The sequence below is a fragment of the Canis lupus genome, chromosome 19 (assembly GCF_011100685.1).
Source record: "Canis lupus familiaris isolate Mischka breed German Shepherd chromosome 19, alternate assembly UU_Cfam_GSD_1.0, whole genome shotgun sequence".
Taxonomy (NCBI): domain Eukaryota; kingdom Metazoa; phylum Chordata; class Mammalia; order Carnivora; family Canidae; genus Canis; species Canis lupus.
Genome location: NC_049240.1, coordinates 31,384,984 through 31,397,645, shown reverse-complemented (window position 1 = coordinate 31,397,645; position 12,662 = coordinate 31,384,984).

Below are 12,662 nucleotides of genomic sequence, written 5' to 3'. Positions count from 1 at the left end.
GCTATGTTTTGTAGCCCAGCTATTAGCTTCAGGGATTATTTAATTATAACCTCTTCTAGGAGTTCAGGGATAAGAACTACATTTAACCCCTTATATGAATTCTTTCTGGGAATGCCAACATCAAAACCTTTGGGAGGAAGTCTTTAGAAAGACTTGGGGAGATTTGAGTGCTTTAGAATGTCCCCATTACCACTTTAAGTTTAGCTTAACAGGTATGCTGGAGCAATAACCGTGAAAAAAGTGTGTAGCATGGAAAAGCATTGAAGATCAGTGCTGAGGAGTTTAGATTTGGTAACGAGGCCTGGGGCAATCATTGCAAATTTTTAAGTTAAAGATTGGAGAAGCTTGTTTTGATATCTCCTTTTTTTAAAAAAAAATCACCTCATTACTTGTTGAATACCTACCAGAGCACCTCCTTATTCTCACTTCCTTATACACAGACATTTATAATTACTTCTTTGGGCATACCCTCAAATGTTTTGACCCTTCTCCTGTTGTACATATCTAGTTAAATCCTGGATTCAATCTTGGTTAAATCCAACTCTGTCTACTATAGGTGTAGATGGACAATGTGAAATGCAACATCATTGAATGGTCTCACTTTAAATTTTGGCCACTGAGCTCTAGTAGGACTTTAGTCCTGCCTGAAATCCTATCACATTTCCTTAATCTATTCATCTCACATGATGCTGGTAGTAATTTCTTTCAAAAGTCTGACACTTCTCACTCCTCATTATCCATTAATGACCTTGCTTCCTGTCTTTTTTTTTTTTTTTTTTAAATCATCGGTTTGGTGAATGTAATTTGGGTTGGAAAGATTTAGCACAACTTCACCTCACCATCCACAACTCCTTTTTTTTTCTTTTTTAATTTTTATTTATTTATGATAGTCACACAGAGAGAGAGAGAGGCAGAGACACAGGCAGAGGGAGAAGCAGGCTCCATGCACCGAGAGCCCGACGTAGGATTCGATCCCGGGTCTCCAGGATCGCGCCCTGGGCCAAAGGCAGGCGCCAAACCGCTGCGCCACCCAGGGATCCCTTTGCTTCCTGTCTTATTGAGAAAATAAGCAACCAGAAGAGATCTGTATATTCCCACTATATCTTCTCAATGAACTTATCTCTGTTTGGTCTTATATACTCTGCTTTTCCTGCTGTCTTCTAGGTGAACTATCCATTGTCTTATTTAAAGCCTACTTCACGGGCAGCCTCCGTGGCGCAGCGGTTTAGCGCCGCCTGCAGCCCAGGGCGTGATCCTGGAGACCCGGGATCGAGTCCCACATCGGGCTCCCTGCATGGTGCCTGCTGCTCCCTCTGCCTGTGTCGCTGCCTCTCTCTCTAGCTGTGTCTCTATGAATAAATAAATAAAAAATCTTAAAAAAAAAAAAAAAGCCTACTTCACTTGTCTACTAGATCTTGACTCCTAGCTACCCAGTAGATCATTTCAGCAACGCTCCCTTGTGCTAGCATCATTTTTCCTCTCTACTGGAATATTCTCATCAGCACAGAAACAGCCTATAATATCTAACATCACTAAAAAAGAATCTCCCTCAAATCTACTTCCCTTTTTGGCTCATTTCCTTGTTCCACTTACACCAAACTCCTGCCATGAAGGAATTGTCTATACTGTCTCCTCTACTCATTCTATTTTGAACCCATTCTAATCAGACTTTGCCAACAAGCTGCTGTGTATGATTATGCAGGTTATGTACTGCACAAGAGTGCCACATTCAAGAGGACAATGATCACATATTTGTGACTGGTATTCCAGCAGGTGGCACTAAATTTCTTGTTCTCATGAAAGTGTAATATAGGAGTTTTTTAAGAGTTGGAAGTGTCTTCAGGAGGGGCATTGCTTAAATCCACATAAAGATTCTGCATGGTCTCGTAGTGTTATGCTACCACTCCATCAAAATAGCTTTTGTTCACAAATGACCGCATTTCTTTATTTTTTTAATATTTTATTTATTTATTCATGAAAGAGAGACAGAAGCAGAAGGAGAAGCAGACTGCATGCAAGGAGTCTGATGGCGGGACTTGATCCTGGGATTCCAGGATCATGCCCTGGGCTGAAGGCAGGTGCTAAACCACTGAGCCACCCAGGGATCCATGACCGCATTTCTAATCCTACATCATTCTGAAAGTTAGCTTTCAAAACAGTTCATTTCCTTTATTAAATGCTTCCTTCACTTAGCTTAGGGATATTACTCTCTCTGGTCTTCAGTCTCACTAGCCATCATTTTTAGACCCTTTTGTAGTTTCTCCTTATCTCCCTAGCCCCTTAAAGATTATCTTAGGACCTTTTCTGTAGTAACTCATTTCCTTGGTAATCTCAACTAGTGGTAAGATTTTAGATGCCATTTATACATGGTAAGATTTTATTTTATATCCTCAGCCTGGACTGCTTTGTTTCCAGACTTAATATCCAATTGTCTGTATGACATCACTACTTAGAGATCTGATATAGACATGTGGTATTTTTCTGTGATTAGATTGAGGCCATGCGTTTTGGGGGAAGACACCACAGAGGTGTTATTGGGACATCTCAAATTTAATATGTTCAAATCGAACTCCTTGTTCAGTTTCTGTTATCTCTGCTGTTTTTCCTCATTCAGTAATTGGCAGTTCTATTTTTCCTGTTGATAGGCCAACATGTCTCAGGTTCCACTCCAGAACTACTGAATCAGAGATTCTGGAGATGAGGCCTGATAATCCATTTTAATATGCTCTCACGGATATTCTGATGCATAGTAAAGTTTGAGAAGCATTGGTTTAGGTCATAGTCTCTAATAATTATCTTGACTCTTTTATCTCTAGACGTCTGTAAGTTCTATCAGTTCTTCAAATAGATCCAGAATCGGGGTGCCTGGGTGGCTCAGTTGGTTAAGTGTCTGCCTTCAGCTCAGGTTATAATCCCTTTGTTGTGGGGTCGAGTCCTGCATCTGGGCTCCCTGCTTAGTGAGAAGTCGGCTTCTACTTTTCTTTCCTCCTCTACCCCTTGCCCTTCTCGTGTGTGCTCTCACTAATCACCCATCACCTCCCTTGTGGTATCCATCAGTTTGTTCTCTATAATGAAGAGTCTGTTTCTTGGTTTGTCTCTCTTTTATCCCTTCTGCTTGTTTGTTTTGTTTCTTAAATTCAACATACGATGCAATGATGTAGTATTTGTCTTTCTCTGACTTATTTTGCTTAGCATTATTCTCTGTAGTTCCAACCATGTTGTTGCAAATGGCAAGATTTCATTCTTTTACGGCTAAATAGTTTTCCATTCTGTGTGTATATATATATATATATATATATATATATATATATATATATATATATATATATATATAAAATCACATCTCCTTATCCATTCATCAGTTGATGGACATTTGGGCTGCTTCCATATCTTGGCTATTGTAAATAATGCTGCTACATCTCTTTGAATTAGTATTTTTGGATTCTTTTGGTAAATAGTAGTGTGATTGCTGCATTGTAGGGTAGTTCTATTTTTAACTTTTTGAAGGACCTCCATATTCTCCACAGCGGCTGCACTACTGGGCAACATTTGCATTCCTACTAACGGTGCACAAATGTTCCTTTTTCTCCACATCCTTACCAATACTTGTGATTTTAGCCATTCTGACATGTGAGGTGATATGTCATTGTAGTTTTGATTTGAATTTCCCTGGTGGTAAGTGATGATGAACATCTTTTCATGTGTTTGTTGGCTATCTGTATGTCTTCTTTGGAGAAATACCTGTTCATGTCTTCTCATTTTTTAACTGGATTATTCAGGTTTTTGGGTGTTGAGTTAGTGTAAGTTCTTTATATATTTTGGATATTAACTCTTTATCAGGTATGTCATTTGCAAATATCTTCTCCCATTCCGTAGATTGCCTTTTAGTTTTGTTGATTGTTTTCTTTGCTGTGCAGAAGCTTTTTATTTTATAGCACCAATAGTTTTTGTCTTTGTATTCCTTGCTTTACGAGACATCTAGAAAAAAGTTGCTGTGGCCAGTGTCTAAGAGGTGCTGCCTCTGTTCTTTTCTAGAGTTTTTTATGCTTTCAGGTCTCACATTTAAGTCTTTAATCCATTTTGAATTTATTTTTGTGCGTGGTGTAAGAAGGTGGTCCAAATTCTTTCTTTTGTGTGTCACTGTCCGATTTTCCCAACACCATTTGCTTAAAGGACTGTCCTTTTCTTATTGCATGTTCTTTCCCTGCTTTGTCGATGATTAATTGACCATGTAGTTGCGGGTTTATTTCTGGGTTTTCTATTCTGTTCCATTAGCTATGTGTCTATTTTTGTGTCAATACCGCATTGTGTTGATTGCTACGACTTTATAATATAACTTGAAGTGCTACCTGTTTCAGTGTACTGTCATACTTTATTTCCTACCTGGTCTTCTAGCCATTGCCCTTGGTCCTCTACTGTCTCATATTCCCTTTGGCAGCCATGGTGATTGTAACTTAGATCATGTCATTCCTCTGCTCAGGTGTTCCAGAGGCCCTCCTCTCACACAGACTAAAACCCCAATTCCTGGTATTGACAAAAACATGATTTTTCCTACACTTTGTCATCTGTCAGGCTTGACCTTGTTTGCTGATTCCAAAGACTTGCTCAAATATACCAGGTGTGTTCCCTCTCAGGATCTTTGTATTTTTACCTCTACATAAATATTCTTCCCTTGAATCTCTTCTGGTTCATTCTCACATTTTTAAGTTTCTTATCAGAGAAACTTTTCTCACCTCTCTGTAAAATAATCATGCCCCCACCCCTCATCATCCTTATCCCCCTTACCCTGCTTCATTTTTTTCTCACATCACTTCATTTTATATGTTTGTCATCTCTGGTAGTTGTCAACAGAATGTAAGCTTCATCAAAAGAGAACATTTATTTTTACTTCTCTTTCCCCAGAGCATTGCCTGGCTCAGCATTCAAGTATTAGTTGATCAAAGGAATGAACAAATACCAAGTACCTCTTGTCAGATTTGGTGATGCAGAGGTAGTCAAAATGCTGTCCCTGGCTTCAAGAAATTTACATTCAAATTGTGGAGACAGTTTTATAAATAACTGATACAAGTGCTAAGTCCTTGACAAGCATGGTCATGGAAGAGTAAAAAGTTGAAGTTAAGAAGGCTTGCTGAGATTTGTATCAGATTTTGAAGGATACTTAATAGTGATGGATGAATTAATCATTATGGACTAAGAGAGCTGTAGCAGAAGAAAATTTTAACTGTAACAGAGTCAAAGAAATAGCCAAGGGAATCATTCCTGGGTAATGAGTTTGAGTAATGAGTACAGAATTCATGTGGAGCCATAGTAATAATGATAGCTAAAACATTTGAGTACGTCTGTGCCTGACATTGTTCTGGAGGTATAACAGTAAATATTTACTCCAGCAAAACAATTATTCCTGATAGGACTCTGTAGGTACTTAGGCTAGTGAAGAAATAGAAGCATGGTAAGTGTATAGCTTCTCCAGAATTACTTTGCTGAGCCTTAAAGTCAACTTGGTCCTAGAACCCAGAATGATACCCACTGTACCAACTCCATTCATTGTAAAGTTTGATAGGACCTAGGTTGTAGAGTAAAGGAGAGTAAAAAGGAGCATAATAACTTTCAAAAAAGGCAGTGCAAAGAATGAATGTCAATTGGTGGAAGACTAGGTAAATAACGTATGCTGCATCTATGCTCTGTAATTGGTAAAGAATGAGGAATATTCTCCATGTGCTTGGTTATTGAGCAAGTCAATAATACATTGTTGAGTTATAAAAGCAAGTGGAATGTCTGAGGTATGTTTACATTTTTGTAAAAATCATCAACCTGTGTAATATATTTTAAGTGCACAGAAAGTGAACCTGGAAAAATAAATTGAATTTTGAGACAGTGGCAATAGGGAGACATTGTTTTTGTTTTGTTTTTTAACTAGCATCTACTATAAATATGTAAGAATAAGTTAAAATGATCCAAAATATAGTGGGAAACAAGACAGACTGCCTTAGGTAAGTGTCCATGAAAAAGAAGATGGATAGAAGAGATCATATCCTTACATATTCTTTCATACATTTTTGAGAAATGGATGTGTGCTAGGACATTGCCAAAAGCAACAGACTGAAAAAAATGTAATGTCTAACTACATTTTAAAAAACTTTTGTGTATACAACTCATTGGTTTTTAGTATATTCACAAAGGTTTACAACCATCACCAGTATAATTCCAGAAAATTTTAATTATCCCCCACAGAAACCCTTTACCCATTAGCACCTACTTCCTGTTCTCCTCTCTCCACCAAGTCCTGGCAAACACTGATCTGTCTCCATTAATTTTCTCATTCTGGAAATGTCCCATAAATAGAATCATATAATATGTGATGTTTCTCCTCTGACTTCTTTCACTTAGCCTAGTGTTTTATCCATGTTGGACTGCCTGGTTAGCTTAGTAGAGAATGTGACTTTGTTGTTGTTAGGATTGTTTTTTTTTTTTTTTAACATTTTATGTATTTATTTATTCATGAGAGAGAGAGAGAGGCAGAGACATAAGTAGAGGGAGAAGCAGGCTCCCTGCAAGGATTCTGATGTGGGATTCAATTCTAGGACCCTAGGATCACAGACTGAGCCAAAGGCAGACACCCAACCACTGAGCCACTCAGGTGCCCCAAGCATGTGACTCTTCATCCAGGGTCATGAGTTCAAGCCCCACATTGGGCATAGAGCTTACTTAAACTTAAAAAAAAAAAAAAATGTTATCCGTTTTATAGCATTTATAAGTATTTGACTTCTTTTAATGGTTTAATATATTACCTTGTATAATACATAATCTTTGTCCATCAGTTCATACTTTTTGGCTACTGTCAGTACTGCTCTAGGCATTCAGGTACAGGGCTTTTTTTGTTTTTTATGAACATGTGTTTTCAGTTCTTTTGGATATATTGATCGGAGTGGAATTGCTGGGTCATATGGTAACTACTTTTAACATCTTGAAGAATGTTAAAATTGTTTTCCAAAGTGGCTGCGCCATTTTACATTTTCACCAGCAACTTTGTTACCTTTTTCATCATAGTCATCCTGGTTGTTTTGAAGGTGGTAGCACATTGTGGCATTGAGTTGCATTTTCACAGGGCTATTGATGTTCTGGACTATTAATGTTAGGTATTTTTTTTAATATGCATATTGCCAGTTTGTATATCTTTTGGAGAAATGTCTATTCACATCCTTTGCCCATTTTCAAAATTGCCATTTTCAAAATTATTTATCAGTAGCATCTGAAATTGTCTTCTTTCTATATGTACTCCTTTTTCTCTGGAGGCATGTCAGTTTAGTCTTTTCATAGAACAACATTTTACTTTAATTTTGTGGCACATTATATGTTTATCCCTACCTATGTGAGGCAGATTATGTAGAATGAAAACAAGGCACAGTGACAGCTTTCTTTTTTTTTTTTTTTTTTTTGAGATTTTTATTTATTCATTCATAGACACAGAGAGAGAGGCAGAGGGAGAAGCAGGCTCCATGCAGGGAGCCCGACGTGGGACTCGATCCTGGGTCTCCAGGATCACACCCCAGGCTGCAGGCGGCACCAAACCGCTGTGCCACCGGGGCTGCCCACAGTGACAGCTCTTATACCAGAATGATTACTTATTTCTCTGTTTTAGAGAGATAAGCTAAAGAGATTAAGTAGACTATATTTAATGTTTTGTGATTCAAATCTTTATGAAATGGGGTGCTCAGGGTTGAATTATTTGCATTTAGAAATTACATTTTTTAAAATTATAATTCTCTCTTTTGAGTTTTGCTTACTTGTAGATTATAATCCTTTATCTGTTTGCAAGTTTCAGTGGGGCAGTTAAATAAATCTTTCTGGGTGAAGGCATAACAAGAATCTTCCATTTAAATGACATGTATTTTCCTAGAGAAGAAAAGAGTGGGTGCAGTAAGTTTATTTAAGCAGTTATTGAGAGCATAGTGTGCCAGGTTGGTTCATTGGTGTTTCATTTTCTATTGCTGTGTAACAAATACTAAAAAATACAGAGATAAATCCCAAAGTGACTTTTGTGAACCTCTCATTAGGAGAGGTATTTTATCAGATGTTACCTACAAAAATTCAGTAACAGCAGCACACAAGAATGTGGCATAAATGACCTTCAGATACATCATAGCTTGTTCTAAAATTCAAGGGTGTGATAGTGAGCAAGGACATAATTGTTCACCCTTGAGAATTTATAACTTAAATGTATTGGTCACAGCTTTGTTGGAAGATGAGTTTTAATGAATCTTACTAATTTTTTGGCTTTGTTTTGAGATAGAAAGTAGTTGGAAGAGAAACCCTTTCTGGTATCTTTCACAGTAGTTGTTCTTTTAATATTTCTCTTGTACACATTCTGTGCTCACCCTTTCTTGCATGTACTCTTCCCCACTCCCCCAACTCCCTCTTTTCCCCTATCTTCCCACCTTTTTTAGTTTGGAAAGAAATATATTGAGAGTTAGAGGGAATGAATGGAATAGGTTGTTTTTGTGTGTCTCCTGACCTGATGATAGTGTTTTTACACTAAAAAGTTACTGCTCTCCCTTTTTATCCCCAATACTAAGCCTTTAAAGTTGTCGAGATTTAGGGATGCCTGGGTGGCTTAGTGGTTGAGCATCTGCCTCTGGTTCAGGGCATGATCCTACATTCCACGAGTCCCCATATATCCTTGCATGGAACCTGCTTCTCCCTCTGCTTGTGTCTCAGCCTCTCTTTCTGTGTCTCTCATGAATAAATAAATAAAATATTAAAAAAATAAAGTTGTCGAGATTTCATTAGGATTTTCATCATACTTAAATGGTAGACTCCCTATTGGGTACATGTCAAAATTAGTAACTCAGTGATTTAATGACTGGATGTTAAGGATCTACTGTGTACAGGCACTGCCTAACATTCTGGAAATGCAGTAGTGACCAGGACATAAGTTCCTATTCTCATGACATATATTCTAGTAATGGAGGCTGGTAATAAATACATAGATACAGATGCCGTGATTTCAAATAGTAATAGATGCTGTGAAGAAAATAAGGTAATGTCATAGTAAGCGACTTCAGTGTGAGGGATAGGCCTTTGAAGAGATACCTAAGTTGAGGTAAGAGTGGTGTAAGGAGTCAGCCATTACAAAGAAAGAGGCTATTTCAGGCAGACATAACAGCTAATATAGAGGCCTTTAGTTTGATTTTGAGGAGTAGAAAAGAAAACCAGTGTGAATGGAGCTTGATTAAGAAGAGGCTGTATGAGAAATGTTCTGAGGGTGCTAGGGAGGAATCTAGTCATGGAGGGTCCTATATGCCAGAGGAAAGAATGGATTTTATTCCAAGTGAGTTTGTGGTGGATTTTAGGTGAGAGAGGGATGAGCAATAACATTCTCTAATATGTCCCCAAGGCAGTTACCACATTCAGGGAGTCCAATATAGTATACTACTATTATCTACTATATGCTATCCATATTCAAGTTTCCTGATTGTCCTAACACTGTGTTTTATAACAACTGCTTTGATCCAGTTCAGAACTACACATTAACATTTAGTTTCGTTAGTGTCTTTATCTACAGCAGTTCCTCAGCCTCTGTACCTGTCATAACATTTGCATTCTTAAATAGTACGTTTATTGTTTCATAGACTATCCCTAATTTTAATTTAATCGGTTGTTTTTTCATGACTGAATTCATTTTAGGCACTTCTGTCAAGAAAAATGTGATATAATCTATACAGAAATGATTTATCCATGGCATATCACATCAGAGGGTATTTGATGTTGCTTTGTCCATTACTGATTACTTGGTTTAGGTATTGTTTATCAGATTTTTTCCACTATACTGTCTTTTTTGTAATTAAAAAATTATCGAAAACTTTGTGTAAATATTCTGTCTCCCAGCAAACTTTCATCTAATGGTGAAATTTGGTTACTATGATTGTTGCAAAATCGTGATTTGCTATCATTCTATACTAATCAGTTGATTAGTTGGTATTCTACAAAAAGAACTTTTTCTTATCTATTTATACATGGATTCATGGATTCTTTCAGTGTGTTATGTAGTTCATGACTATTTTTATTCCTGTGATTTGTATTTCCCTCATGCTAAGTGATATAGAGCATTTTTTCATGTGTCTATTGTCCATTTGTATGTTTATTTTGAAGAAATGTCTGTTTATGTCTTCTGCCCATTTCATGATTGGATTATTTGTTCTTTTGGTGTTGAATTTGATACTTTCTTTATAGATTTTAGATACCAGCCTTTTATCTGATAAGATTTGCAAATATCTTTTCCCATTCTGTCATTTGTCTTTTGGTTTTGCTGTTTCCTTTGCTGTGCAAAAGTTTTTTATCTTGATGAAGTCCCAGTAGTTCATTTTTGCTTTTGTTTTCTTTGCCTTTGGAGACATGTCTAACAAGAAGTTGCTGCAGTTGAGGTCACAAAGATTGCTGCCTGTGTATTCCTGTAGGATTTTGATGGATTCTTGTCTTACGTTTAGATCTTTCATTCATTTTGAGTCTATTTTTGTGTTTGGTGTGAAAATGGTCCAGTTTCATTCTTCTGCATTTGGTTGTCCAATTTTCCCAACAACATTTGTTGAAGAGACTGTCTTTTTTCCATTGGATACTCTTTCCTGGATATTCTTTGTTGAAGATTAGTTGACCATAGAGTTGAGGGTCCATTTCTGGGTTCTTTATTCTGTTCCATGGATTTGTGTGTGTTTTTGTACCACTATCAATACTGTCTTGATGATTACAACTTTGTAATAGAGCTTGAAATCTGGAATTGTGATGCCACCAGTTTTGGTTTTCTTCTCCAACATTCCTTTGGCTATTTGAGTCTTTTCTCGTTTCATACATTTTAATTTTTCTAGATGTTGCCAGATTTCCCTTCATTGGAGATGAAGTGTTTCATTTTTTCCCCCTTACAGCTCTATTGAGATGCATTTGATATATAGTGAAGTATCAAAATACTTGGTAAGTTTTGGCATGGATACACCTGTGATATCAACACCATAATCAAGATTAATGGTGGATATGTTCAGTGTAGTTTTTATTTAAATTCCTCTTATGAGTGTGTGTTTGTATGTTTAAGAGCCTTTTTTTCCCCCTGTGAATTGATGTCTTATTTGTAGTGTCCCCTCCTCCCTTTTCAAGCAGCGCTCTTCACTTTATTTATTTTTATTTTTTAAGGATTTTATTTATTTATCCATGAGAGACACAGAGGCAGAGACATAGAGGGAGAAGCAGGCTCCTCGCAAGGAGCCCAGTGTGGGACTAGATCCCTGGACCAGGATCACGCCCTGAGTAGAAGGCAGACGCTCAACCACTGAGCCACCCAGGCATCCCTTTTCTCTTTATTTTTAAGAAGTTTTTAATGTATATTAGGGATATTAACTATAATATCAGTAGCTTACATAATATTGTAACATCAGTAATGTATCTGTGTAATATCAGTAATCTCAGATCCACTTAGAACTATATTGGTATAAGGTATGAATAATGAATCTAAGTTTGTTTACAGATGATTTTCCTTTTTTTTTTTTATAAGATTTTATTTATATATTCATAAGAGACACAGAGAGGGAGATAGAGGCAGAGACACAGGCAGAGGGAGAAGTAGGCTCCATGCAGGGAGCCCGATGCAGGACTCGATCCCAGGTCTTCAGGACCAGGCCCTGGGCTGAAGGCAGTGCTAAACTGTTGAGCCACCTGGGCTGCCCACAGATGGTTTTCCCATTACGTAAACATTACTTTTTTAAAAATTCTGCTGGAACAACCAGATAGTCATATAGAAAAGAATGAAATTGGACCCCCTACCTTACAACATGTAAAAAAAAAAAAAAAAAGAACTCCAAATGGATCACAGATCTAAAATTAATAGCTAGTGCTGTAGATGTCTTAGAGGAGAATACAGGAGGTAAATCTTTGTGGATTCAGCAATAGTTTTTTAGATATGACACCAAACACCTGTGACAGAAGAAAAAATGAATAGGAATTCATCAAACATTAAAACTTACGTGTTTCCAAGGATACTGTCAAAGTGAAAAGACAACCCATGAAATTGGAGAAAATATTTATTTATATACAAGTTTTCTTGAGTTCCTTGGAGTGACTTAGTTTTTTCCTAGGCTTTCCCTACTCCAAAATTGGGTTTTAGCTTTCTACAGTCTTCCTAATCAATGATCACTTGTTCATCTATTCTACTACCTTCAAACTTCATCCCCCCCTTTTTTTTTGTTTCTTATGAGTGAGTGTGGTTTTGTGTCTTTATGTTGTCACTGTAGAGTGATTTTATGAGAAATCTAATGACTTCCTCTTTTTTTTTCCTACATGCTTTGTAGCGTTTTGTTTGTGAGTTCAGCTCGCCTTGTTTTCTTTCCTTTCCTTACCCTTTCTAGTAAGGCTAGAAAGGTTTTTTTGCTCTACTCTGTGGAGTGTCATTTTGAGAATGAATGGATATCCTATTCCGTGACAGTCTTTTTTTTTTTTTAAGATTTTATTTATTTATTCATGAGACAGAGAGAGAGAGAGAGAGAGGCAGAGACACAGGCAGAGGGAGAAGCAGGCTTCCCGCAAGGTGCCTGATATGGGACTCAATCCCAGATCCCTGGATTACACCCTGAGCTGAAGGCAGATGCTCAACTGCTGAGCCACCCAGGCATCCCTGTAACAGT